Below are 6,123 nucleotides of genomic sequence, written 5' to 3'. Positions count from 1 at the left end.
TGTACTTAGTGAGGGGGGTCTATACTGAGGGAGGGGGGTCTGTACTTGGTGAGGGGGGAGCGGGGTCTATACTTTGTGAGGGGGTCTGTACTTTGTGAGAGGGTCTATACTGAGGGAGGAGGGTCTGTACTTAGTGAGGGGGGGTCTATACTGAAGGACTGGTGTCTTTACTTAGTGGGGGGTCTATGCTGAGGGAGGGGGGTCTGTACTTAGTGGGGGGTCTATACTGAGGGAGGGGGGTCTGTACTTAGTGAGGGGGGTTCTATACTGAGGGAGGGGGGTCTGTACTTAGTGAGGGGGTCTATACTGAGGGAGGGGGGTCTGTACTTAGTAAGGGGGTCTATACTGAGGGAGGGGGACTGTACTTAGTGGGGGGGGTCTAAGCTGAGGGAGGGGGGTCTGTATTTAGTGAGGGGTCTATACTGAGGGAGGGGGTCTGTACTTAGTGAGGGGGTGTATACTGAGGGAGGGGGGTTTGTACTTAGAAAGGGGGATCTATACTGAGGGGGGTCTGTACTTAGTGAGGGGTCTATACTGAGCGATAGGGGTCTGTACTTAGTGAGGGGTCTATACTGAGGGAGGGGAGTCTGTATTTAGTGGGGGTGGGTCTATACTGAGGGAGGGGGGCCTGTACTTAGTGAGGGGTCTATACTGAGGGCGGGGGGTCTGTACTTAGTGAGGGGGTTTGTACTGAGGGAGGGGGTCTGTACATATTGAGGGGGGGTCGATACTGAGGGAGGGGTTCTGTACTTGGTGAGGGAGGGTGTATACTGAGGGATGGGGGTCTATACTTAGTGAGGGGGGTCTATACTGAGGGAGGGGGGACTGTACTTAGTGAGGTGGGGTCTATACTGAGGGACTGGTGTCTTTACTTAGTGGGGGGTCTATACTGAGGGAGGGGGGTCTGTACTTAGTGAGGGGGGGTTCTATACTGAGGGAGGGGGTCTGTACTTAGTGAGGGAGGGTGTATACTGAGGGAGGGGGGTCTGTACTTAGTGAGGTGGGGTCTATACTGAGGGAGGGTGATCTTTACTTAGTGGGGGGTCTATATTGAGGGAGGGGGGTCTTTACTTAGTGGGGGGTCTATACAGAGGGAGGGGGGTCTGTATTTAGTGGGGGGTCTATACTGAGGGAGGGGGGTCTGTACTTAGTGAGGGGGGGTTCTATACTGAGGGAGGGGGGTCTGTACTTAGTGAGGGGGGTTCTATACTGAGGGAGGGGGGCCTGTACTTAGTGAGGGGTCTATACTGAGGGCGGGGGGTCTGTACTGAGGGAGGGGGGTCTGTACATATTGAGGGGGGGTCGATACTGAGGGAGGGGTTCTGTACTTGGTGAGGGAGGGTGTATACTGAGGGATGGGGGTCTATACTTAGTGAGGGGGGTCTATACTGAGGGAGGGGGTCTGTACTTAGTGGGGGGTTTATACTGAGGGAGGGGGGTCTGTACTTAGTGAGGGGGGGTTCTATACTGAGGGAGGGGGGTCTGTACTTAGTGAGGGAGGGTGTATACTGAGGGAGGGGGGTCTGTACTTAGTGAGGTGGGGTCTATACTGAGGGAGGGTGATCTTTACTTAGTGGGGGGTCTATACTGAGGGAGGGGGGTCTTTACTTAGTGGGGGGTCTATACCGAGGGAGGGGGGTCTGTACTTAGTGGGGGGTCTATACTGAGGGAGGGGGGGTCTGTATTTAGTGAGGGGGGGTTCTATACTGAGGGAGGGGGGTCTGTACTTAGTGAGGGGGGGTCTATATTGAGGGAGGGGGGGTCTATACTTAGTGAAGGAGGGTGTATACTGAGGGAGGGGGGTCTGTACTTAGTGAGGTGGAGTCTATACTGAGGGAGGGTGATCTTTACTTAGTGGGGGGGTCTATACTGAGGGAGGGGGGTCTTTACTTAGTGGGGGGTCTATACCGAGGGAGGGGACTCACTGAAGGGGGACTGGAGGGGGTGGGGTACGTTTTTTTTCTATTAAACAGAGCTAGTCTCCAAACTTTGGACTTTACACATGATATACCCTTACACTTATTATATACTAAAGCTTTCCGCATAAAATGTTCACATTTATTGTATTCATTATTTATTTTGGTTATTTGTTTCATTGAACTCTGTTTTTCTATCTGTTTGTATCTTTTTCTGAGGTAAGTCAGCACTGGCACCCATCCTCCTCTCAGGACAGGTTCTCCATACTCAAGTGGCTGAAACTCTCCAGCCCTGGAAATCCGCACATGCTCAGTTAGCACCACCTAGTGGGTCAGCGGGGACGAGCGCGGAGCGTGCACGTCTACAGAGATGCCGGGGATGCTGGCTGTGTTCTCATTGTCCCTGAGAAACAGAGCTTCAATGTAACGGTGTCACGCCTAGCAGATGTGAGCGATACTTTATTATAGTGTGCTCCTCTCCATGCTGGGGATGGACGGCTGAGCTCGGAGGATACAGTCATTGCTGGGCTGGACTGAACTCGGGAAGTTGGGTGGACTCCGGGCAGAAGAAGACATGGATCTCTTGCTCCACCCGGCGCCTCCGAGCCCGTCCGGGCAATAGAGGTGAGACTGAGCAGCAGGAGCCCAGTGTGCATTAAAGTGTATGACAGGGGATTCCGGTGATGTGTATGACAGGGGATTCCGGGGATGTGTATGACAGCGGATTCCGGGGATGTGTATGACAGGGGAGTCCGGGGATGTGTATGACAGGGGAGTCCGGGGATGTGTATGACAGGGGAGTCCGGGGATGTGTATGACAGGGGAGTCCGGGGATGTGTATGACAGGGGAGTCCGGGGATGTGTATGACAGCGGATTCCGGGGATGTGTATGACAGGGGAGTCCGGGGATGTGTATGACAGGTGAGTCCGGGGATGTGTATGACAGGTGAGTCCGGGGATGTGTATGACAGGGGAGTCCGGGGATGTGTATGACAGGGGAGTCCGGGGATGTGTATGACAGGGGAGTCCGGGGATGTGTATGACAGGGGAGTCGTCCGGGGATGTGTATGACAGGGGAGTCGTCCGGGGATGTGTATGACAGGGGAGTCGTCCGGGGATGTGTATGACAGGGGAGTCCGGGGATGTGTATGACAGGGGAGTCCGGGGATGTGTATGACAGGGGAGTCGTCTGGGGATGTGTATGACAGGAGAGTCCGGGGATGTGTAGGACTGGGTGTGTATAACAGGGGAGTCCGGGGATGTGTATGACAGGGGAGTCCGGGGATGTGTATGACAGGGGAGTCCGGGGATGTGTATGACAGGGGAGTCGTCTGGGGATGTGTATGACAGGGGAGTCCGGGGATGTGTATGACAGGGGAGTCCGGGGATGTGTATGACAGGGGAGTCGTCTGGGGATGTGTATGACAGGGGAGTCGTCTGGGGATGTGTATGACAGGGGAGTCCGGGGATGTGTAGGACAGGGGAGTCTGGAGGTGTGTAGGACAGGGGAGTCTGGAGGTGTGTAGGACGGGGATGTGTAGGACAGGGGAGCTGACAGCTGTGGAGGAATGTTGTCTGGATGGAGTTGAGATCTTCCTGGGAGGAGGATGTGTATCTGGACCCGGAGCTTGTATACTAGGAGTCTGACTCCAGGCATTGTTTTCTGCTGAGTGGGACACAATCCAGGGCTTTTTTTGTCTGAAGTGCCTATTGGCTTGCTCTTTGTCTCCGGTCTGAATATTGACACAAGGACCCAGTGCTCCTGCTAGGGGCTCTCCTGAGTGGAGAAGTTGTATTTTGGGTACATTTTTCATCTTAGAACAGGAGGTTTGAGAAGAAAGAATATAATGTTTTAAGTTGGCTGTATCTGTACACAGAGGGATGAGCATAGGTTATGGGTGTACATAAAGGAATGAATATGGTTTATGGGTGTACACAGAAGAATGAGTATGGTTGTACATATAGTGATGAGTATGGGTTATTGGTGTACATAGAGGGATGACCATGAGTTATGCATGTACATAGAGGGATGAGAATGGGTTGTGTGTGTATAGAGAGGTGGGCATTATGGGTGGACTGGACATAGAGGAATAAGTATGAGTTATGTGTATACATAGAGGGATGATCTTGGGCTATGGATGTACAAAGAAGGACAAGTTTGTGTTATGGGTGTACACAGAGGGATGAGCATGGGTTATGTGTGTTCAGAGAAGAATTAACATGGGTTATTATGTGTGTACAGAGAGGGCTGAGCATGGGGGTATGTGTGTACATAGAGGGACGACCATGGGGGGTATGTGTGTACATAGAGGGACGACCATGGAGGGTATGTGTGTACATAGAGGGACGACCATGGGGGGTATGTGTGTACATAGAGGGACGACCATGGGGGGTATGTGTGTACATAGAGGGACGACCATGGGGGGTATGTGTGTACATAGAGGGACGACCATGGGGGGTATGTGTGTACATAGAGGGACGACCATGGGGGGTATGTGTGTACATAGAGGGACGACCATGGGGGGTATGTGTGTACATAGAGGGACGACCATGGGGGGTATGTGTGTACATAGAGGGACGACCATGGGGGTATGTAGGATTGCCACCACATCCCTTTAAACCCAAACACATATTAATTACATAAGTTCTGTGGCTGATTAAGGTGGTAATTAAACTCACTTGGTGCCTTATCTGAATTAAATTAGCCTCAGAACCTGTGTAATTCATGTGTTCGGGTTTAAACGGATATGTGTGTACATAGAGGGGTGACCATGGGGGTATGTGTGTTTGTAGAGGGGTGAGTATGGGTTATGTGTGTACTAATGATGGGTTTGGGAGTGTTTGGATCGATCCCACCAGGAAGCCATCACTGCGCACCGCCAATCATGGGCAATGAGGCATTTCCCGACCGGCAGCTGCAAATACAGATGCTGCCTATGATTGGCGGTGTGCACTGCCGGCTTCCTGGTGGGATCGATCTGAACACGCCTGGGCCCATTCTTAGTAGGTACATATGTGCAAGAACATGGGTTTTATCCATACCTAGGGTTGAGTTTTACACATGGGCTGTTTCTGGATACAGATTGATGTACAGTATATGGGACCATGTGAGGACAGGCATGGGAATGAGGAGGCTGTACAGATAGAAGTGAGAGCCAACTGGATCTCTATACAGAGGTAGGTGTTGCAAAGAAAGGATTGTTTACACCTGGAGATGAGTGTGGGTTAGGGTAGCCACTCGCATATCAATAGGATCATTCAATGGTGTCCGTTTATGAAACTGTGAACAGCAGTGATCCCGAGGATTGCCACTGATCTCAGCTCATAAACGGGTTATGAAACCGAGATGATCGGGGGAGAACATGTTTTCCACCAATTATCTCCGCACACTGAGAATCCATCATCGTCTGACAAAGCAACGGCCAGTTTATGAATCTGCGATCTTAGCACTTCGTAGGCGATCTGTGTCAGAATTCACCCTCCCTGATTCACCAGCTCAGAGGTAGCGAATCGGGCAGAGAAGAGAGAATCCGGGGGGAACTGAGGAGGAAGATTATTACCTTCTACCTCGATCAGATCCCCCAAGACAGTAACCATGTCCCCCTGTAATATTTATGTGTGTGTATATATATATATTCTCATATATACATACATTATAGGGGGATTATTTACAGGCAGTCCCCGGTTTACAAACAAGATAGTGTCTGTAGGTTTGTTCTTAAGTTGAATCTGTTTGTAAGTCGCAACAGGTAAATTTTTTTAAGTGTCACTCCAGCCAAAAAAAACAATTTTTAAGTGTTTTGGCTAGCATAGGGTCAGGTTAACACCCCTGTAACATTTGTTTTGCTGTCTGTGCCCCTGTTCAGAAGATTTCACCTCACTTTCTGTTCCAGTGACAATTGGATTTAGAAAGTTTTGGGGTGTGGAAACAAGGATTGGTGATAAAGCTTCAGTGGAGACACCTTTTTCCCCATAATAACTCTTACAGGAGAGAATTTCCCTTCCTAGGGGTAGATTTCTTCTCACTTCCTGTTGTCTCCTTCCGTTTGTAAGTTGGATGTCTGTAACTAGGGGACTTCCTGTTTTTTATGAACATGAAGTGGGCTGTGTGTCTGTGTACTGAGTAGTGATAATTTATCACTGCTCAATAAATGGACACCTCAGTGTTTCGGTGAATTTCTGGTACTGTAATCTCTCTCTGTCTCAC

At 50.7% G+C, this 6,123-nt stretch overlaps 1 protein-coding gene across 1 annotated transcript in view; it reads left to right on the top strand.

The window, feature by feature from the left end:
- Positions 1 to 2,247: 2,247 nt before the first annotated feature.
- Positions 2,248 to 6,123, top strand: part of LG06H3orf70 (linkage group 06 C3orf70 homolog) — a 211,404-nt gene continuing 207,528 nt past the window's right edge. Inside the window, exon 1 of the mRNA XM_073633435.1 lies at positions 2,248 to 2,540. The gene's annotated coding sequence lies outside the window, so the exon portion shown is untranslated. The remainder of the gene's footprint in view (positions 2,541 to 6,123) is intronic.

The sequence above is a fragment of the Aquarana catesbeiana genome, linkage group LG06 (assembly GCF_042186555.1).
Source record: "Aquarana catesbeiana isolate 2022-GZ linkage group LG06, ASM4218655v1, whole genome shotgun sequence".
Classification (NCBI taxonomy): domain Eukaryota; kingdom Metazoa; phylum Chordata; class Amphibia; order Anura; family Ranidae; genus Aquarana; species Aquarana catesbeiana.
Note: the sequence above shows the minus strand (reverse complement) of the source record. Positions and strands in the feature narration are given on the sequence as shown.